At 41.3% G+C, this 23723-nt stretch overlaps 1 protein-coding gene across 3 annotated transcripts in view; it reads left to right on the forward strand.

Moving 5' to 3' along the window:
• Nucleotides 1-23723, forward strand: part of SCHIP1 (schwannomin interacting protein 1) — a 992315-nt gene that overhangs the window by 243527 nt on the left and 725065 nt on the right. Inside the window, exon 3 of one of the 3 annotated variants that reach the window (XM_081570682.1) lies at nt 5991-6045. The exons of the other annotated variants lie outside the window; for them this stretch is intronic. The gene's annotated coding sequence lies outside the window, so the exon portion shown is untranslated. The remainder of the gene's footprint in view (nt 1-5990; nt 6046-23723) is intronic. 3 annotated transcript variants of the gene reach the window in all.

Below are 23723 nucleotides of genomic sequence, written 5' to 3' on the forward strand. Positions count from 1 at the left end.
TCCTGCCTTATAAAGGCATGACACCTCTACCCTAAAGTTTTGGGGTATACTACTTATCCATACTAATCCATATTTGTGCCCATATATTACACAATAATATATATATGATAATATTTATTTGATATTGTCTCAGAATCACAACATAGTGTATTGTGTTATTTTTCAAATGTCCTTTTTTAAATTTTACCCATTAAAAAAAATTTATGTATTTATTTATTTTGGTCACAATGAGCAGTATGTGGGATCTTTATTTCCTGACCAAGGATTGAACCTTGCCTCCTGCACTGGAAGTGCTGCGTCTTAACCACTGGACCCCCAGGGAATTCTCCTGATTAGCCATGTTTTTAAAATCTGTGTTGATGCACATAGGGCACACATTTTTGTGCATATCTCATCATGTACATGTTTGGAAATCTTTCACGAGAAGATTCTCTAGTAAAATAGCTGGATCACGGACTGCGTTTATCGCAAACTTTGCTCAATAGTGCCACGTTACTATCAAGTTGTTGTACCAATTCATACTCGCATCCACCAGCCATCTATGAAAATTTCCATTTCTTCATATTGTTATTGTAATTCTATTGCTGATTTTACTTTTTAAATCATCTTAATTGAGAAACAGTTTATATATAATAAAATTCGCTAATTTTCACTTACAATTCAATGAACTGTAACAAGTGTATACAGTCTACCACATTTAAGATAAAGAAGATTTCTATCATCTCAGAAGTACCTTCTTACCCCTTTTTGATCAATTCCTTTTCCAACACTGGCCCCTAACAACCACTGATCTTATTTCAATCATCATTGTAGTTGTTGTTGTTCAGTCACTAAAGTGAAATGTTAGTCACTCAGTCATGTCCAACTCTTTGTGACCTGAAGGACTGTAGCCCGCCAGGCTCCTCTGTCCATTGGATTCTTCAGGCAGTAATACTGTAGTGGATTGTTATTCCCTTCTTCAGGGCATCTTCCCAACTCAGGAATCTAACCCATGTTTCCTGCATTGTAGGCAGTTTCTTTACTGTCTGAGCTACTGGGGAAGCACTCAGTCATTAAGTCATGTCTGATTCCTTGTGACTCCCTGGACTGCAGCATGCAAGGCTTCCCTGTCCTTCACTATCATCCTGAGTTTGCTCAAATTCATGTCCATTGAGTTAGTGATACTATCTAACCATCTCATCCTCTGCCACCCTCTTCTCCTTTTGCCTTCAGTCTTTCCCAGCATCAGGGTCTTCCCCAGTGAGTTGTCTCTTCACATCAGGTGACCAAAGTATTTGATTAGTTTTCCTTTTTCTAGAATTTTGCTTAGCATAATGTGCTTGAAATTTATCCAGTTTATTGCAGGTTATACAATATTGTATAATCCAAGTTCATGTGCCTGTACAGTGAGGCTAAACAAACCAAATCATCAGAGCAGAGAAAGGTTTACTGCAAGGGCCAATCAAGAAGAAGAGGTGGCTTGTGCTCAAAAGACCTGAACCCCACCATGGTTCTCAAGGAAGAGTTTTTAAACACAAAATTTGGGGTGAGGACTGCAGGGTATGTGACTTCCTTCCGGTTGATTGGTGGTGAGGTAGCAGGGTGGTGCTCCAGGAATCTTGGGCTCAACCTGAAGTAACCATCTTCCACCTGGGGAGGGTTTTAGATCCTGTGGAACTCAAAGATATATTGTTATGAATAACCCTTGGGCAGGAACTAGGAATCTATTGTCACTGTGCTATTATTTCTTGAGAGCTCCTTTTTTGTTTATGCATTCCCTCACTCCCCTAATTAGTAACTGTTTGAATCTACCCTTTAGAACTCAGGGAAGGTCTAGGAGGCTGAAGCCTTTATCCTACAAATAAGAAGTGAGAGCACAGAAGGGTTTTTGTACCTAGGAGGGCCCCACAGAGTCCTACTCAGTTTCATCAGCGTGTGTGTTTTTTTTTATTGCTAAGTAATATTCCCTATGGATATTCTACGTATTGACGGCATGTTGATGGAGTTTGGATTGGTTCTAGATTGGGGCTACTATACATAGAGCTATTTTTCACCTGTAAGTCTTTGTGTGGACTGGGCTAATACCTAGTATTAGAATTTCTAAGTTACAGGTACACGTTTAACTGTATTCAGTTCAGTTCAGTTCAGTCGCTCAGTCGTGTCCGACTCTTTGCGACCCCATGAATTGCAGCACGCCAGTCCTCTCTGTCCATCACCAACTCCTGGAGTCTACCCAAACCCATGTCAATCGAGTCAGTGATGCCATCCAACCATCTCATCCTCTGTCATCCCCTTCTCTTCCTGCCCCCAATCCCACCCAGCATTAGGGTCTTTTCCAATAAGTCAGTTCTTTGCATCAGGTGGCCAAAGTGTTGGAGTTTCAGCTTCAACATCAGTCCTTCCAATGAACACCCAAAATTGATCTCCTTTAGGATGGATTGATTGGATCTCCTTGCGGTCCAAGGGACTCTCAAGAGTCTTCTCCAACACCACAGTTCAAAAGCGTCAAGTCTGCGGCGCTCAGCTTTCTTCACCGTCCAGCTCTCACATCCATACATGACCACTGGAAAAACCATAGCCTTGACTAGACAGACTTTTGTTGGCAAAGTAATGTCTCTGCTTTTAAATATGCTATCTAGGTTGGCCATAACTTTCCTTCCAAGGAGTAAGCGACTTTTAATTTCATGGCTACAATCACCATCAGCGTGATTTTAGAGCCCCCAAAAATAAAGTCTGATACTGTTTGCACTGTTTCCCCATCTATTTCCCATGAAGTGATGGGACCAGATGCCATGATCTTAGCTTTCTGAACGTTGAGCTTGAAGCCTACTTTTTCACTCTCCTCTTTCACTTTCATCAAGAGGCTCTTTGGTTCTTCTTCACTTTCTGCCATAAGGGTGGTGTCATACGCATATCTGAGGTTATTGATATTTCTCCCAGCAATCTTGATTCCAGCTTGTGTTTCTTCCGGCCAAGCGTTTCTCAAGATGTACTCTGCATAGAAGTTAAATAAGCAGGGTGACAGTATACAGCCTTGACGTACTCCTTTTCCTATTTGGAACCAGTCTGTTATTCCATGTCCAGTTCTAACTGTTGCTTCCTGACCTGCATACAGGTTTCTCAAGAGACAGGTCAAATGGTCTGGTATTCCCATCTCTTTCAGAATTTTCCACAGTTTATTGTGATCCACACAGTCAAAGGCTTTGGCATAGTCAATGAAGCAGAAATAGATGTTTTTCTGGAACTCTCTTGCTTTTTTGATGATCCAGTGAATATTGGCAATTTGATCTCTGGTTCCTATGCCTTTTCTAAAACCAGCTTGAACATCTGGAAGTTCACGGTTCACATATTGCTGAAGCCTGGCTTGGAGAATTTTGAACATTACTTTATTAGCATGTGAGATGAGTGCAATTGTGCGGTAGTTTGAGCATTCTTTGGCATTGCCTTTCTTTGGGATTGGAACAAAAACTGACTTTTTCCAGTCCTGTGGCCACTGCTGAGTTTTCCAAATTTGCTGGCTTATCGAGTACAGCACTTTCATAGCATCATCTTTCAGGATTTGAAATAGCTCAACTGGAATTCCATCACCTCCACTAGCTTTGTTCATAGTGATGCTTTCTAAGGCCCACTTGACTTCACATTCCAGGATGTCTGGCTCTAGGTGAGTGATCACACCATCGTGATTATCTGGGTCCTGAAGATCTCTTTTGTACAGTTCTTCTGTGTAGTCTTGCCACCTCTTCTTAATATCTTCTGCTTCTGTTAGGTCCATACCATTTCTGTCCTTTATCGAGCCTATCTTTGCATGAAATGTTCCTTTGGGAACATTTTCTTGAAGAGATCTCTAGTCTTTCCCAATCTGTTGTTTTCCTCTATTTCTTTGCACTGATTGCTGAGGAAGGCTTTCTTATATCTCCTTGCTATTCTTTGGAACTCTGCATTCAGATGGGAATATCTTTCCTTTTCTCCTTTGGTTTTTGCTTCTCTTCTCTTCCCAGCTATCTGTAAGGCCTTCTCAGACAGCCATTTTGCTTTTTTGCATTTCTTTTTCATGGTCATGGTCTTGATCCCTGTCTCCTGTACAATGTCATGAACCTCTGTCCATAGTTCATCAGGCACTCTGTCTATCAGATCTAGTCCCTTGAATCTATTTGTCACTTCCAGTGTATAATAGTAAGGGATTTGATTTAGGTCATACCTGAATCGCCTAGTGGTTTTCCCTACTTTCTTCAATTTCAGTCTGAATTTGGCAATAAGGAGTTCATGATCTGAGCCACAGTCAGCTCCCGGTCTTGTTTTGCTGACTATGCAGAGCTTTTCCATCTTTGGCTGCAAAGAATATAATCAGTCAGATTTCAGTATTGACCATCCAGTGATGTCCATGTGTAGAGTCTTTTCTTGTGTTGTTGGAATAGGGTGTTTGCTATGACCAGTGTGTTCTCTTGGCGAAACTGTATTAGCCTTTACCCTGCTTCATTGTGTACTCCAAGGCCAAATTTGCCCGTTACTCCAGGTGTTTCCTTACTTCCTACTTTTGCATATATATACATATATATAGTAGAACTATTTTATTCCAGTCTTTGGATTGTATTTTTATTTCTTTTCATGTCTTTTAAAGAGCTGAAGTTGTCTTTAATTTTTATATTTAAAATTTTAAATTATTTTTATTATCTTAATTTTTATTGTCTATTTAAAAAATACTTTCCAAACAATTTGTAGGTTCATTTTAGGATATTGATATGAAATGAATGAGTCTAAAAATTTCTTTAATTAGTAATTATCTCACTTACCTTACTGCGCATTAATAATGGTTGTATTTATTTAAAAGTTACAGTAGATTTTGAAATGCTCCATAGATCTTTTGCCTTCCCTGGTGGCTTAGCAGTAAAGAATCCACCTGCATTGCAAGAGATGCGGGAGACTTGGTTTTGATCCCAGGGTCGGGAAGATCCCTTGGAGGAGAAAAATGGCAACCCACTCCAGTATTCTTGCCTGGAAAATCCCATGGACAGAGAAGCCTGGGAGGCTACAGACTGTAGGGTTGCAAAGAGGTGGACACAACTGAGCATGCATAGAGCTTTTAGATGTACCCAAATTTAACTCTCTTTAGCAATAGTCCTACATTCTAGAGTAGTGTTACCTAAAGAAATGCAATGTAAGGCATGTATGTAATTACTACTATAATTTAAAATTTCCTAATAACTATATTAAAAATTAAAATACACAATTAATTTTAGTAATATATTTTATTTAACCTAAATATGTCCCCAAATGCTATCATTTCAACATGTAATCAATATAAAATTAATGAGATATTTTACATTTTTTCTTTCATATCCTGTTTTAGTTTACAATTTTAAAATGTAGCTTTGGCTACATTTTTTTTTTTTTTTTTAAGATTTTTTTTTTTTTTTTTTTTTTTTTTTTATTTATAAATTTATTTATTTTACTTGGGGGCTAATTACTTTACAATATTGTAATAGTTTTTGCCATACATTGACAAGAATCAGCCATGGGTTTACATGTGTTCCCCTTCCCGAACCCCCCACCCACCTCCCTCCCCCTCCCATCCCTCTGGATCATCCCACTGCCCCGGCCCCGAGCCCTTGTCACATGCATCGAACATGGAATGGTGCTCTGTTTCACATATGACAATACACATGTCTCAATGCCATTCTCCCAGAACGGGTAGCTTTGGCTACATTTGAAGTGCTCTGAGGCCACATATATTAGGGGTGTACCGTCTTGGTACACTAAAGGAAAGGCAAAATTTATTTTAACTGAATAATCTCCTATGGTGTAGACAGCATTAAACCAAGTGTTGATGATAAAATATAAAAGATTCAAGTGCGTAGCCAGGAGAATATCAAAAAGCAATTTCAGCTTTGAAGATTTCCTGGAAATACCACTGGGTGGTTCATCAATGTTCTATTTGTGTGTTATATCTTGGAAAGTGGATATAGATCTTAAGAATCATGTTAATGACAGGAAAACTTTTTTTACTATTACAGAATACAGTGGGGAAGCTTTTGATCAGAAACTGCACACCCAAATTTCTTCCTTCAGGTAGAGAAATTAATAGTTTAGCAATGTTATTGTTCTATAACCCATATCAATGGGACTCCTTTGGAAAGGTCTTCATTGGTTTAATTATCACAACATTCCTAACTATATGGATGAATCTGGGTATGTTTTCTTCTTTCCTCCTGCTGTTCAATAATTCACATATAACACTTCTACTGCAGCACCACATGTTATTAGAATGCCTGATGACAAACAACTGACAATACCAAGTGCTAGCAAGGATGTGGAGCAACTGGGACTCTCCTACACTGCTGGTGAAAATGGAATTGGGCACAATCACTCTGGAAAATAGTATGGCAGCTTCTTATAGAGTTAAACATATATTTACTACATGACCCAGCAATCCCACTCCTAAGATTTACCAAACTGAATGAAAGTCTGATAAATGAAATCCTTGCACAAAGCAGGGATTGTTAGGAACTAGAGGTTGAGGGGAGGCAATGACTATGAAGAAGCACAGGAGAATTTTTTGAGGTGATAGAACTCTATTTTGTTTGCATCAATTGTAGGCATTTTCCAAACTCATAGAGCTGTACACAAAAAAAGAATGACTTTTACTACAGAGGTTACTGAAAAAAAAAAAACATGTGTTGTGTAATTATTAAATACTAGGACCAAAAGAGATGCAATAGAAAGAGAATATAAAGATATAATACCAGTTCATACAAGTAATGAAATTTGACCTGGAAACAAATATTGCTTCCATTTAATTCACTGTGGTCTGTGGATGTTGAATGCCTCACCTGTGCACTGTACTTTGTCCAGGGATAGATAGTGAAGTCAGCTTCTGACTGTAAGAAGCAGTGTCTTTTGTGAGACATGCACAGACATATAATGGATATTTTTATGATTTGCTCTCCTCCAAAATGAGGCAAATTCAGTTATAATCATGGTTGCTGCTTTAGAGCAAATCCAAGGAAGCTGTTCAGAGGCAACACCAGGCAGTAGCAGCTTTTGAAAAATTACCCCATTTCTGTCTCCTCATACTGGGGATGTCAGTATCCTGAGAGTAAATTCATGGAGAGATGATGGGTAACATGAAGCAAATGAGTGTCTTCCTACTAATAGGAGTAGTCAGAAAAGGACCCATCACAGGCCAGGGCATGCTGAGGTATATCACTCAGCTCTGGGACAGATGGTTCCATCCATACCTCCACTTGACTGCTGCTAAGCTGCTAAGTCACTTCAGTCGTGTCTGACTCTGTGCGACCCCATAGATGGCAGCCCACCAGGCTCCCCCATCCCTGGGATTCTCCAGGCAAGAACACTGGAGTGGGTTGCCATTTCCTTCTCCAATGCATGAAAGTGAAAAGTGAAAGGGAAGTCGCTCAGTCGTGTCTGACTGTTAGGGACCCCATGGACTGCAGCCACTTAATCTTGGGTGAATGACTTGTTACCTAGTAATGAAACCACTCACTCTGATGACTGAAGTCATTGCAACCCTGCAATCAGCCAGGAAAGTCATTCCTTGTGGGAATACAACAGGAGTCCTGACACAAGGAAATATTCCGAGAGCGACAAAAGTGTTATTACCGCAGAGTGCAACATTGTCTATGTGGCTGGTGGTTCTACCCAGAGGTGCTTTATACCAGTTCTGTTTATCTGCCCCTAGTGTTGCACCCCTGTGTTATATGCTGTCTCACCTTTTCTTTGTATTCTGCTGTGAAGGAAGGGAGCATGCCTGTAAGACATCCAGGTAGAGAATAATCCCTACATTTGCCTAGCACTTAATAGCTATTGAACTCCTCAATCCTCCATACAGCTCTGTACAGTAGTAGAGGGCATTATTATCACCTCAGTGTAGAAGGAAACAAGAATCCAACAGAAAAGGTATGGAATCAATCCTTAGTGTGATTTTTTTACCCCTTAGCCCAACATACTTTTCCGTCTATCATGACACATACACTTGTCTGCTCGATTGTGTCTGACTCTTCGTGACCCCATGGACTGTACCCAGTCAGGCTCCTCTGTCCATGGGGTTTCCCAGGCAAGAATACTGGAGTGGGTTGCCATTTCCTACTCCAGAGGATCTTCCTGACCCAGAAGTTGAACACTGATTCTTCCTGCTTTTCACGATCTTTCAAGGAATCTAATAAACTGGTAATTGGTTGCTGGGCTTGCAGCACTCCTGGTCTCACCAATGTAAGTGAGAATTACCATGATGCAGTTATTTAAGGGAAAATGGAAAAGCCCTCACACAGACTCTTACTGTACTCCATGCCTGTTCTTAAAATTATCATATTTTTCTCCTTGGATTAAAATATCTACTATAGGTGTGTGGGAGCCAGAGAGGCAGTCGTGAGATATATGACCAGTATCAGCTACTAATGAGTTAGTATTAGTATTAATTAAGCAGGTATTTATTGAACACATCTATGAAGAGAGACTGTGATAATAGCTATAAAATAACCTCCACCTATTAAGTATTTAATAGAGATCCATCTTTAACACATTGTTTCCTTTCATAACAACCTTCTGAGAAAATTTTGAATGAGGGACTGAGAATTAGAGGTTAAATAATATGTTCAACTAAAAGGTGGAAGAGCCAGGTTTGCGAGCCAGATCTGCCTTAGCCGTGACTTTGTGAACAAGACAGAACTTTTGTACTCAGGTAGATTCAAGTGTACGAGGAATCCTGAGAAAGACCAAGACTTTGGAAAAATAGCAACTCCTGGAAGATGTGATGAGAGCTATAAGAGGAGCATGAGCAAATGTGCTTTGATATTTGAGAAGAAGGAACAGTTTACCTGGCTGAAGGGGCTTCCTGGAGGAAGTGGCACCCAAGGTGGGTTTGGAAGGAAAAGGAAGATATTGTCGTAGACATGGAGGTTTGTCTGTAGTCTATTAATATGCTTAAATAGAAACACTGATGCTGTATTATCAGCAGAGAACAACACAAGCAAATTCTGGCTCTTGGAGTTTTATTTGAAATTTGTTCTTGACCCATGGGTCAAACTCGGAGCTCTTCCTCTCTCCTAGAGTCAGTAACACACACACACTCTCTCTCTCTCACACACACACACACATATAATCCTAGTGATTGTGTGAAGACATACACACATAATATAATTAGTGTGATTTTAATAATTATCTTTTTCAAAATGTCATTGTTCCCAGGAGAACTTAAAAGCAAAGTGACATCATGTCTGCCATTTAAAAGTAATTCAACAAAAAATGCTATATATGTATATACATATATGTTCTTGTTGTTCAGTCACCCAGTCTTGTCCAACTCTTTGTGACCCCATGGGCTACAGTACGCCAGGCCTCCCTGTACATATATGTAGATGTACATGTATATATGTATATATATGTAATATTGTACATTATATATAGACCACTGTTAAAGAAGAGTAGAGTAGATGGATGAATGGATGGATGGAGAGAGAGAATGAGAGAGAGAGACAAGAAAATGTAGAACAGGTTAACAATTAGTAAAAGATAAGTTCTAAATAAAGAGTGTGTAAGTATACACTATGTTATCCTTTAACTTTTCTTTAAAATTTTCCATAAAAAAGAGAAAACGTAAAAGATCAAGAAATGGCAAAAGAAGTAAGTAAAAACCACCCATAACCTACCCCACCCCCCTCCATCAGACATAGCCACATTAACACATTGTAACATTTAGGTGCATTTTTTCCAGTCTTTTTTTCTAGTTATGGTTTTCATTTACATGATTTTGTCATCAAGTTGTATGAACAGCTCTGTGACCTGCTGCTTTTCACTTAGCACTGTGGCCCAAGCATTTTCTCACATCAGTGAAATCCCTTAATGGAAAACTCATTCTCCTGGATCAATACTTACTAACCTATCAATACTGTCCTCTCCTCTTTCTGTCATAGCTAAGCTTCTTCAAGGGTGCTCTCTCATTCCTCAGCCTCCATTCACTCTACCACCCACTTAAATCCAGCAACTTCATGGCAACTTCTTGGACAATGTAAGACACCACTAAGCCTGGTTGACACATTTCAGTTCTTGCCTTACTGTCTTCTCATCTTTCTTTCTTGAGGTTTCCTGTCTCCTTGGCTTTCATGACACCACTCTGTCCTGTTGCCTTTCCTGTGATAGTTGGATCCTTCTCAGAAGTTTCACATGCCTCTCCTCCTTCCCATTTCTTAAGCACTGGTATTCCTCAGTGCCCTGTCCTTGAACTGTGGTTCTCTTCCCTCTGACATTCTCCCTGGGTAAGAGGTCTTACTGGCTCACATGGTTTTAACTTCCACCTAGGGACCTCCCTGGTGGTCCAGTGGTTAAGAATCTGCCTTCCAGTGCAGGGAACTTGGGTTTGATCCCTGGTTCAGGGAACTAAGATCCCACATGCCCCAGGGCAACTAAGCCTGCAGGCTGCAACTAGAGAAGGCAGTGCAATGAAACTACTGACCCTGCATTCTCTAGAGCCTGTGCTTCAACAAGAGAAGCTCATGTGCCAAAATTAGAGAAAGTCTGCACGCCTCAACAAAGACCCAGCAACAACCAAAAGTAAAAATTAATTAATTAAATAAAAATTAAACTGTACTTGTTAAACAAAAACTTCCACCTATATTCTGACAACTTTTAAATCTTCCTCTTTATCTCTGAACTCTCACTTGTACTTCAGTCTCTGAATCTCATGGCTGACTGAGAAATCTGCAATTTCCATAGTCATCTTAAATGCAATATTCATTTGATTCTGATTGGTGGACACTAAATCTCATTTGGAACCCTAGCTTCAAGGACATTTCAGAAGTAAGGTTTTCAAATTTACAATGTCTGTAGTAGAGGAAGGCACTCTAGAAGAAGGTTGGAAAAGATCTTAAATGCCACTCTACTATATTCATAAAACCTGCAGTTTCTGGAAAGTCATTGTATTAGTTATCTATTGCCTGCATAGCAAATTATCCCAAAACTAGCAGCTCAAAGCAACAGACATTATTTTCATAGTTTCTCAGGGTCAGGAATTCGGGAATGGCTTGGCCAAATGGTTCTGGTTAAGTATCTCTGACAAGATGGCAGTCAAGATGTTAGTTGGGGTTGTAGTCATCCAAAGTCTTGACCAGGTCTGGAGGATACACTTCCAAGATGACTCATTCCCATGGTGGTTTGCAGGAGCCTTAGTTCCATGCTAATTTTAGCAGAAGACCTCTGTTCCTTACTATGTGGGAACAGAGCTAGAGCTGCTTGAGTGTCCTTACAACATGGTAGCTTGCTTCCCTCCCCACCCCACAGACCAAGTGTTCCAAGAGAGAGAACCAGGAGGAGGCCACAAACATTTTAAGAGCTAGTCTTGGAGATCCACACTGTGAATTCTGTAAAACTCTATTTGACAGACTGGCATGCTGCAGTCCATGGGGTCACAAAGAGTTGGACACGACTGACCGACTCAACAACAGCAACTATTTGTTAGAAGCAAGTCACAACAACAGATCCATTCTCAAAGTGAGGGACATTTGTTTCCATCTTTTGAAGAGAAGAATATCACAGAATTTGTGGATGTGTTTTAAAACTACCATGATTATATTATCCATCAAGAGTTGACAGGGCAGGAGGGTAGTCAAGATGGAAATAATGCTACAATAAAGCTGATCCAGTAAGGGCTGAACTTTTGGGGTATGAGATAAATATTGATGGATCTAGGTCAGCCTCACAATTATATATCCCCAGCACCTAGTATGACATAAATACTAAAATGCATGAAAGACACAGTGAATGTTGAATGAATAAAGAAAGGAGAGAAGGACTTATTGAATAGGTAGATGATTGCTAGATGAATGAATCCAAACTTTCGGGATCCCAAAATAATGTTAGTCACTCAGTCATGTCCAACTCTTTGCGACCCCATGGACTATAACCCACCAAGCTCCTTTGTCCATAGGATTCTCTAGGCAAGAATACTGGAGTGAGTTGCCATTCCCATCTCCAGGGGATCTTCCCAACCCAGGGATTGAACCCAGGTCTCCTGCACTGCAGGCAGATTCTTTACCATCTGATCCACCAGGGAAGCCCAAACCATAATATAAAAACAGTCATTCAGTAGTCAATCTGCTTGCATGGGGTTCTAACTTGCTTCTTTAATGAGATAACTCATTTCAAAACAGTTCACAAAACCCAAACATCATGGAAAGTCAGTTTGAAACCCTCATGTATCTGTGGTTAAGGGTTTGTAATCAGCAAATAGAAGCTACAGTGAGAAGCAGGTCAGTAGCCCCATGTGTTGTAGATATTATTAAGATAACCATTGCTTTTCGAGCAGCAGAAAATGTGCTCACCCTCTCAGCTCAGCAAACTCAGATGGGAGAAAAGGTGACTGTTACTGTTCTTTCTTTTTTCGCCAGCCTGAATCGCTAGCTATTTTTGAAAAGTTGCTTCCTGTCTAGCAAGATGCAGTTAATGATAGAGCAGCATGTTTCTCACTCATCAATCTGAACTAGCAGGTCTAAACCAGCGCAGCACTTTTGAACGTATCGTTGGAGAAAGAAAATGGAATGTCAGATTGGTCATCTTTGAAAGGCTTTCTTGAATCACATGGCTGGTTTTCTAAAGAGTGAAAAATAAGCCTCAGGGTGACAACACCCCATTGCTCATGCAAGGATTTCTGAGAAATCCATTGAACTCCCCTTTAAAATGTTGGTTTTGGGCATCTAATCTTGTGATTTGCCTCAAGGTTTTGTTTGGAAGACACTGGATTGGACATGCTGTTATAGCAAAATGTTTCTTTCAACCTAGCAAACTTTGCTTACAGTTAAATAAAGGCAATTTTCAGCAATTTATTTATTTTTCAGCAGACATGTGTTGAGCTCTTATTAGAAACTTGTTGGTATGCTAAGTCTTGGAAATTCAGGGTGAACAAGAAAAGTGGTTCATGCCTCCAGAGCTGTTGAAGTCCAGCTTTTTATTCCTGACTGAAAATTTGGTGCCAGAATCAAGTAAAGCATGACCCTATGATCTCTACTTAGTCTTGCCTAGAACTGGAAGGTGACTTGATTTGATAGGCCTTTGAAAAGAAAACAGAAGGACCTACCGTCTGACACCATCTCACTCTTTTTGCTGCTCTGTTTTCAAAGTCATAAACACGCTCTCTAAAGCTGTGACTGCGTGTGCCTCTTTAAGTGAGTGAGGCTCTGCCACAAGGCCTGGTGACTTCAGTAAAGGCAGGAACATCTCTCTGGGGGCTCCCTTCCCTGCTCAGTCAAGTGGCCACCACGGGCAACACTGTAAACTTTGTACGTCCAAAAATTATTTAGTTTTTCATGCCGCAAGTGACAGAAACCCAAACACACTGCTATTCTCAGGAGCACTACATAGTCTGTCCTGTGTGCGTGTTCAGTCATGTCTGACTCTTTGCGACCCCATGGACTGTAGCCCACCAGGCTCCTCTGTCCATGTGATTTTCCAGGCAAGAATACTGGAGTTGGTGGCCATTTCCTCCTCCAGAGGATCTTCCCTATCCAGGGATCAAACTCGTGTCTTGCATCTCCTGCATTGGCAGGCAGATTCTTTACCACTAGTGCTACCTGGGAAACTCAAATAATGGCCCCTGGACCTGTTTCTCAGCTTTGCTTCCCTTGGCTGTGAGCTGTCTCATAGCATCCCTCGGTCTTACTCTCTTCATGGTAACAAGATAACTTCTACAGGCTTGGAAGCCTCAGATTTTCACACCCTGATCCAGAGGAAGAGTAAAGCTTTTCTTGCAACTCCTGGAATCCTACTACTCTGATTGGTTATCTGCCTACTTTTGAACAGTCACATGGCCCAGGTGAGTGGGATGTTCTCATTGGCTTAGACCATGAGAGCTCTTCTTTGGATCTGGAATTGGGATGGATCCCACCCAAGTTTCCTACCGACATTAAAGGAGTGGTGATTTGAAGGAAATTTGGGCACTGTTAGAAACGGAGGGGCTGTGGATGCCTCTGCCACTGTTTTTAATGTTCTCATCCTTCTCTTTTTTTTTTTAAAGAAAAAATAGACTTAATTTTTTTAGAGTAGTTTTAGATTTACAGAAAAATTGACAAGATAGTATAGAGGATTACCATATATACCCCATGCCTAATTTCCCAGATTATTAGCACCTTCCAGTATATGGTGCATGTATGATCAGTTGTGTCCAACTCTTTGAGACCCCATGGACTGTAAGCCCACAAGGCTTCCCTGTCCGTGGAATTCTCCAGGCCAGAATACTGGAGTGGGTAGCCGTTCCCTTCTCCAGGGGATCTTTCTGACCTAGGGATCAAACCCGTGTCTCCTGCATCTCCCACTTTGCAGGCAGATTGTTTACCTCTAAGCCATCAGGGAAGCCCCAGTATATGGTCCACCTGTCATATTAATGAACTAATATTGATAAATTGTTGTTAAGTTAGATCCATATTTTACTTAGATTCTCTTATTTTTACCTAATATCGTTTGCCTGTTCCTGGATCCCATTAATACACTTCCTGGATACTATATTACAATTAGTTTTCATTTCTTCTTAGGCTACTCTTGGTTATGGCAGTTTCTCAGACCTTCCTTGGTCTCCCTCTCCTTTACTAAGTGGTTTAAAAGCAAGTATTGCCTTTATTGAATCAATGTGTCCAGCTCATAGTAGGAGTTGAATAAATTACTTTTTGGATAGTTGAATTAATAAAAGTTGACTTTTATAGTCTCAGTTCATTTAATGGTTTTAGGAATTTTCCCTTTAGGAGGATTTATATTTTTAAACTGGAATTTGATTTAAACCAGACAGGATAATGCTTTAAGCATGGAATTTCAGGTTCAGTTGGGGAAGAGAGTGGTAATGAGATTGTGGTAGGAAGAATCTGGCTACTGGTGACTTCAAGGCACATCTGAATTCATGATATAGAAGCAGGCTTATGTCAAGTCCCATGTCACAAATAGAACTTTGATATAATGGAGGATTGGATTCAGAAGATAGCCACTGTGTGGAATGTTTAGGAGGGGAAATTACTGGTCAAGGAAATAACTACTATAGCTAATCTGCTGATTTCTGTAAAAGGAAATTTGGAAAAGGAAATTGGGGCTACAGTAGGTGATAGGAGGTGATATTTATTTTATTATTCATTTTGTATTTTCATAGTCCCTGAAGGTGGGAAGATAACTCAACCCTCCCATTAATAAATAAATAAAATTTATTTATTTATAATTAACAATTTTAATAATGTATTTATTATTCATAAGTAAATAAAATATATTAATAAATATAAATAAAGTAATAATAAATAATAAAATAAAGATTATATATATGTATATATATATATTTTTTTTTTTTAAGCTGAATTTAGGACTTTCCTCACAGCTCAGTTGGTAAAGAATCCACCTGCAATGCAGGAGACCCCAGTTTGATTCCTGGGACAGGAAGATCCACTGGAGAAGGGATAGGCTACCCACTCCAGTATTCTTGGGCTTCCCCTGTGGCTCAGCTGGTAAACAATCCGCCTGCAATGTGGGAGACCTGGGTTTGATCCCTGGGTTGAGAAGATCCCCTGGAGGAGGGAAAGGCTACCCACTCCAGTATTCTGGCCTGGAGAATTCTGTGGACTATAGTACACGGGGTCCCAAAGAGTTGGACGTGACTGAGCAACATTCACTTTCACAATTAACAAATCAATGTTTAGCCCTTCATAGTTTGCTAATAGTCAGCTGTGAACTTTAACCCTGGAACATTTAAGACTAGGATTATTCTAGCAAATTCTGGCTCTTTCATGGTTTTATGCTGCACATAGCCTCATCCTCTGGTACTGGAGGGATATAGTGACAGGCAGTTCCTAAAACTGACAGAGATAGTGAGTGAAGCTCTGGAAACTAATTGTATGGTATTTGCTGCCCTAAGGCAGTTAGTGGCTAGTCTTGGCCAAGGGTAGGATTTTTTGAGTCCTCTTTCAAAGAGACTTAGTTTGGAAAATTAGGAGGCTGTCAATAGCTTCCTCCCTCCACATAAAGGCATGCAATCCTATGGGGGTTTGTCTCAGGCTTGGACCAACCTTGAGTATATCTGTGCAGCAGACAAGCCCTGTGTTCCACATCCTGGTGGTTCTTTCCCCATCTGCCCCCTTGTTGCCGATTCTGATTCCTCTCTTTTTTAACTAAAGGGCCATCATGCTAGATCCTTGTACCCTCTTGTTTACCTCTTATAGTACACTCTCTGGAAAGAGCCTGCCAAACCTGTTTGTATCAGGATATAAATATCTGAAAATATTCAATCTTTGTCAAGGAATGGACCTTTATTTGGAGAAGGCAATGGCACCCCACTCCAGTACTCTTGCTTGGAAAATCCCATGGATGGAGGAGCCTGGTAGGCTGCAGTCCATGGGGTTGCAAAGAGTCAGACATAACTGAGCGACTTCACTTTCACTTTTCACTTTCATGCATTGGAGAAGGAAATGGCAACCCACTCCAGTGTTCTTGCTTGGAGAATCCCAGGGACGGGGGAGCCTGGTGGGCTACCGTCTATGGGGTCGCACAGAGTCAGACACGACTGAAGCGACTTAGCAGCAGCAGCAGAGAGCTGTGAGCAGGGCGTGGAGGGTGGATACAGTTTTCAGTAGAGTTATCCCTTCATTTCAGTGCTCCTGAACTGTGGCTGGAACTACCCAGCACCCACGTGATATATGGCCAGAGATGGGAACTCGGGTCAGGGTCAGTACCTGCTCAGATGTACTGAATTGGAGAAAGCCTCTCCTTTCCCAAACTAGATTCTTCTGGTTTGATACAGAGATCTTGCAATTGTCTTGGCATATTATTGAGGAAGACAACCACATGTCTCCTGCTCTGTATTTTATGTGCAAATGTTCAATCCGATAAATATTTCCTGAGCACCTACTTCTTCCAGGTAATGTGTGAAGCTCTGAGCTAGGTAAGTTAGTAATGAAGTCCCAGTCTGGGAAGCCTAAAAATGGATCAATTGTTCTTCCAGAAGGCCCATTAGGGAATGTATTCTTTTCTAGTGACAGAATGACCTGTGAAGGACAGAGTCAGGCTTCAGAACTGAGGGGTGAGTCCTGCTGGGAAGGACTGCTTGAGAAGCAACTGGAAGTTTCACAGTGCCTTGCTGGGTTTGACAAGAAAAGATGGAAGAAAGGAAAATCATTCCCAACAGTAAGACTAGTCATGAGGTACATGATCAGGTAAGGCTGTAGCCTGAGGAGCACTGAGGACAAAGGAAGGAAGATAATGGAGACAGCATCTTGGGGCCAGTGAGGATTCAACACTAAACTCAGCACTGTTTACCAGCAATGTGACCTTGGGTAGTTTACATATCTCTTCTGTGCCTCATTTTCTCATCTGTAAAATGGGGATAATAGCAGGAGCTAACTTGGAGGCATGATGTCAGCATATGGAATCTAGAAAGATGGCACTGATGAACCTATTTGCAGGGCAGCAATGGAGATGCAGACACAGAGAACAAGAGAACAGACTTGTGGGCACAGTGGGGGAAGGAGAAAGTGGGATGAATTCAGAGAGTATCATGGAAACATATACATTACCATACGTAAAATAGGTAGCAAGTGAGAATTTGCTGTGTAGAACAGGGAGCTCAACCCAGTGAGCTGTGACAGCTTAGAAGGGGATGGGGACAAGATGGAAAGGGGTTCAGGAGGGAGGGGATTTATGTATACCTGCAGCTGATTGGTCTTGATGTGTGGCAGAGGCCAAGATTATAGAGCAATTGTTCTCCAATAGTTGTATTTTGTTCTATACTTCTCCATAAAAAAGAGATATATCCAGGACACATGCTTGGAAAAATCCATGACACACAGCAACAGCTCAAGCTGTTCTTGTACAGTTAGGATACTCAGTTCAGTTCAGTTCAGTTCAGTTCAGTCACTCAGTCATGTCCGACTCTTTGTGACCCCATGAGCTGCAGCACGCCAGGCCTCCCTGTCCAACACCAACTCCCGGAGCCCACCCAAACCCATGTCCATTGAGTCGGTGATGCCATCCAACCATCTCATCCTCTCTCTTCCCCTTCTTCTCCTGCCCTCAATCTTACCCAGAATCAGGGTCTTTTCAAATGAGTCAGCTCTTCACATCAGGTGGCCAAAGTATTGGAGTTTCAGCTTCAACATCAGTACTTCCAATGAGCACTCAGGACTGATCTCCTAAGGATGGACTGGTTGGATCTCCTTGCAGTCCAAGGGACTCTCAAGAGTCTTCTCCAACACCACAGTTCAAAAGCATCAATTCTTAGGCACTCAGCTTTCTTTTTAGTCCAACTCTCACATCCATACATGACTACTGGAAAAACTATAGCCTTGACTAGACAGACCTTTGTCGGCAAAGTAATGTCTCTGCTTTTTAATATGCTGTCTAGGTTGGTCATAACTTTCCTTCCAAGGAGTAAGTGTTCTTTAATTTCATGGCTGCAATCACCATCTGCGGTGATTTTGGAGCCCCGAAAAATAAAGTCTCTCACTGTTTCCACTGTTTCCCCATCTATTTGCCATGAAGTGATGGGACTGGATGCCATGATCTTAGTTTTCTGAATGTTGAGCTTTAAGCCAACTTTTTCACTCTCCTCTTTCACTTTCATCAAGAGGCTCTTTAGTTCTTCACTTTCTGCCATAAGGGTGGTATCATCTGCATATCTGAGGTTATTGATATTTCTCCCGGCAATCTTGATTCCAGCTTGTGCTTCATCCAGCCCAGCATTTCTCATGATGTACTCTGCATATAAGTTAGATAAGCAGGGTGACAATATACAGCCTTGATGTACTCCTTTTCCTATTAGGAACCAGTCTATTGTTCCATGTCCAGTTCTAACCATTGCTTCCTGACCTGCATACAGGTTTATCAAGAGGCAGGTCAGGTGGTATGGTATTCCCATCACTTTCAGACTTTTCCACAGTTTATTGTGATCCACACAGTCAAAGGCTTTGGCATAGTCAATAAAGCAGAAATAGATGTTTTTCTGGAACTCTCTTGCTTTTTTGAAGATCCAGAGGATGTTGGCAATTTGATCTCTGGTTCCTCTGTCTTTTCTAAAACCAGCTTGAACATCTGGAAGTTCATGGTTCATGTATTGCTGAAGCCTGGCTTGGAGAATTTTGAGCATTACTTTACTAGCATGTGAGATGAGTGCAATTGTGCAGTAGTTTGAGCATTCTTTGGCATTGCCTTTCTTTGGGATTGAGATGAAAACTGACCTTTTCCAGTCCTGTGGCCACTGCTGAGTTTTGCAAATTGGCTGGCATATTGAGTGCAGCACTTTCATAGCATCATCTTTCAGGATTTGAAATAGCTTAACTGGAATTCCATCACCTCCATTAGCTTTGTTCACAGTGAGGCTTCCTAAGTCCCACTTGACTTCACATTCCAGGATGTCTGGCTCTAGGTGAGTGATCACACCATCGTGATTAACTGGGTCATGAAGATCTTTTTTGTACAGTTCTTCTGTGTATTCTTGCCACCTCTTCTTAATATCTTCTGCTTCTGTCAGGTTCATACCATTTCTGTCCTTTATTGAGCCCATCTTTGCATGAAGTGTTCCCTTGGTATCTCTAATTTTCTTGAAGAGATCTCTAGTCTTTCCCATTCTATTGTTTTCCTCTATTTCTTTGCATTGATCACTGAGGAAGGCTTTCTCATCTCTCCTTGCTATTCTTTGGAACTCTGCATTCAAATGGGTATATCTTTCCTTTTCTCCTTTGCCTTTCACTTCTCTTCTTTTCACAGCTATTTGTAAGGCCTCCTCAGACAGTCATTTTGTTTTTTTGCATTTCTTTTTCCTGGGGATGGTCTTGATCCCTGTCTCCTATACAATGTCACAAATGTCTGTCCATAGTTCATCAGGCACTCTATCAGATCTAGTTCCTTAAATCTATTTGTCACTTCCACTGTATAATCATATGGGATTTGCTTTAGGTCATATCTGAATGGTTTAGTGGTTTTCCCCACTTTCTTCAATTTCAGTCTGAATTTGGCAATAAGGAGTTCATGATCTGAGCCACAGTCAGCTCCTGGTCTTGTTTTTGCTGACTGTATAGAGCTTCTCCATCTTTGGCTGCAAAGAACATAATCAATCTGATTTTGGTGTTGGCCATCTGGTGATGTCCAAGTATAGAGTCTTCTCTTGTGTTGTTGGAAGAGGGTGTTTGCTATGACCAGTGCTTTCTCTTGGCAAAACTCTATTAGCCTTTGCCCTGCTCCATGCTGTACTCCAAGGCCACATTTGCCTGTTACTTCAGGTGTTTCCTGACTTCCTACTTTTGCATTCTAATCCCCTAGATATTATACCACATAAACCTCCAAATTTTAGTGCTTGACACAATAGAGGTTGATTTTTCATTCATGTAATTTCATTCATTTCATTAGTCCTATAGGGATGGTCCTCTTTTCAGAAGTTCTTCAATTCAGTGACTCACCATTCATGAGCCCTTGGCATTTAGTTAGCAGATGGGGGTGGGAAAAACACAATTCCTCTTAACCTGTACCCAGGCCTGAAAGTGACACGTATCATGTGGTGAGAACTTGTCCCATGGCCCTACCTAGCTGGCAGCTACTTCCCAGAACAGTTTTTACTCATGAGGTGGGGTGGGGTGGGTGTGGATTTTGGTGTTGAGTTAGATGCCTCTGCCTCTGTTAGTTAGGAGTATGAAGAGGAAGAAAAAGAGGAGGACGCTGGGGACTGATCATAAGCATCGTGGCTCTGGACTGAGAATCTAGATTTCGCCCAAAGACGTAATAGTTGTTAGGCAGGGCAGCAGTGATACCCTCCTCCCCCATTTAGGCACCCATAGCTCAGTGTCTCTTGTTTTCCCTTCTGGGAGTCTGACACTTCAGCTGGCCCACAGAGCTAGTGGTCATCTCGTTTTCCCTGTCATCGCCGAAATGAAGTGGGCGATGGGATTTATAGCCTATATAAGGCTTTTGAGTTGGTTTATTAGAGTGAGTTCATGCAGAGGGTTAGCCAAATAGCCCTCCAAGTTGAAAAATAATAACACTCTAGCTTTATCTCTGCTTTTATCTGAGGAGCCACAAAGCACTTTGCAAAGCCTGACAGCATCCCCCTGAGGTGACTAATATTATAGCTATTTTAACAGGGAGATTTTATCTCTGTTACAAGTTAGTATAAAGCCGTTCTGAAAACACCCTGGCCAAGGTTGAAAATTCTATTCAGGAAACAGAGGTGATTGGATACAACCTCTGTTTTCCCTTCTCCCCATTAGGTTCTATGTAGAGGTCTATATTTTATCATTATGATGATTTTCTTGTCAGTATCTCTGGTACATTTCTCTGTACAGGACACTACTGGGGCCACTGAAGCCTTTTCAGACATTTTAGCAGAAAATCATTTCCCTTAGGAATCTGACATTTCCTCCCCAGAGTAGTGATGCTGTTAAATTCAGAGGAATGAGAGGAGACTCTTCCCTCTTAATTAAGCTCACACATGAATTTATGCTAAAGTTATTGGGGGGAGTTTGCTTTCCAAGGTATCTTGGTAGATGATCATTTGGAAAAATCAGAATTTTGGCTCCTTTAAGCATGCTCTCCCTGGCATCTCTCTCATTTTTACTTTATTAATAAGAATTACGTGCTCTGGAGACAAATTTTCTTTAGAATCCATGAATTTCCACTCTCATCAAGAGTAAATTTAGAGTGGAGGAAATTGTTTCTTTTATCCATTAAGTGGGTGTTCAGTCGCTAAGTCGTGTCTGACACTTTGTGACCTCATGGACTGCAGCATACCAGGCTTCCCTGTCCTTCACTATCTCCAGGAGTTTGTTCAGATTCGTGTCCATTGAGTTGGTGATGCTATCTAACCATCTCATCCTCTGCCTCATCCTTCTCCTTTTGCCTTCAATCTTTCCCAACATCAGGGTATTTTCCAATGAGTCAGCTCTTTTCATCAGGTGGCCAAAGTATTGGAGCTTCAGCTTCAGCATCAGTCCTTCCAAAGAATATTCAGGATATTGATTTCCTTTAGGATTGACTGGTTTGATCTCCTTGCCATTCAAGGGACTTTCAAGAGTCTTCTCCAACACCACAAGCACAAAACCTTTATCCCATTGTCATAGTTTTATTCCCTTAGACTCTGAGATGGGTATTTGTGTCAAGATATTTATAGGACAGTACTGTCATTAATAACCTATATGAGGGGGTGAAGGAAGTAGGATTGGGAAGAGGGAGGAGTTGACCTGTGAAGCAGTTGTAACAAAGGCCTCAGCTGGGAACTCTAAAACTAGAAAAGTCTATCAGAGTTGTCCGGAATTGAGATAAGAGGGCCTCGCTTTCTTATCTCTGCATTACCAGCCATTGAATATGAACCACCTGTAGGAGGTCATATAACTTTGAGGAAAGGAAGCCTTCTTCAGCCAAGAACAATTCCTGGGAGGGATGCTGCTGTGTGCCACCAGTGGCCAACACTCCTGGCACCTGAGGGAATGGGTGTCTTGGTCCTGAAGGGCAGCCCGAGCCATGCACCTCAGCATTGAGTATAGTTCACCACTTGATTGCTCAGATCTACTGTTTTCAAATGTTAAGTTCTCTCTGTTTGGAAACAGGTCATCCAGAATTCCAGTTAGCCTCTTTCCAAGGGAAGCTTATAAAAAGAAGGTTAGAAGATGAACCTCAGCCCCTTCACAGTTGCTGGTCTCAGGGTCACATTGATACTCATCATTTCTTTCCTTTACTACCCACCATTCACCCTAAGTTAGCACTTTTCAGGTCCAAGTGGCTTATTTTATGAGGCAACCCAGATTCTCATCCCTTAGGGATCTGAATCCCTGCTTCCTATGTCCTTCGTGGTCTGTGACTGCTATGTTTAATCTTAAAAGCTGGGTAGAAAAGTACCAGGAGATAACCCAGTAGACACCTGGTCAGAAGGAATTACTCCCTCTCTGCTGACCAGGACCTGTGGAGCTGATGAGTCTAGAGTTATGAAGATGGAAAACACAATTTTTCCAAGTAGGTCACTGGGAGTGGTCATAGTGTGGCCACTCGTATTTCTATCTTTTGGTTCCCGATATAGGTAGCAGATAGTATTTGGAAGGTGTCATCTCTAAACTGGTACCTCAATAAGCCTTCCAAAGGTCAGCTGAGTCCAGCAGCTTATGGCTTGTGCAGTAAGCGATAGGAGCACTAGATCCCATGCTCGTATACCCATTGCTGTACCTTCTTTGCTCCAAAGTGGGTTCCTTGGTTCAATGTAATACTATGTGTGATTCCATATTGGTGGGACAAACACTCTATAAGCCCTTGGATAGTAGGGTAGGATGAGATCCTCTGGGTAGAGAAAGCAAATCTAAACCTAGAATGTGTGTCAGTTCCAGTCAAGATCAATCACTATCACTTTTAAATAGAAGGGGTTCAGTGTAATCAACTTGTCTGTAAGTAGATGTTTGGTCTTCTCAGGGAATGGTGCCATACGGAGAATCACTGGTCTTTTGTACTAACAGATGGAACACTTGATAGCAATGGAAGCTAGATGAGGCTTGGTGCAAAGAATCCCATGCTGTTAGGCCCCTTTGTACCCTCCCTTCCCGTCACCATGGCTACTTTGTTCATATGGCCATTGGCCAAAACTGATAGGGCCCAATGACAGAGGCTGGCTGTCATCATGTGCTCTGGTAGTTCTGTCCACTTAGTTGTCAGAAGGTATCAGTGTCCACAGTCCTCAAAGTATCTCAGTATTTCTCTTTCTTCAGTGTATTACCTAAGTAAATGGTCATAGATCCCTTTTGGGAAGAACT

Source organism: Giraffa tippelskirchi, chromosome 2 (genome assembly GCF_054371585.1).
Source record: "Giraffa tippelskirchi isolate mGirTip1 chromosome 2, T2T-mGirTip1v1.2.pri, whole genome shotgun sequence".
Taxonomy (NCBI): domain Eukaryota; kingdom Metazoa; phylum Chordata; class Mammalia; order Artiodactyla; family Giraffidae; genus Giraffa; species Giraffa tippelskirchi.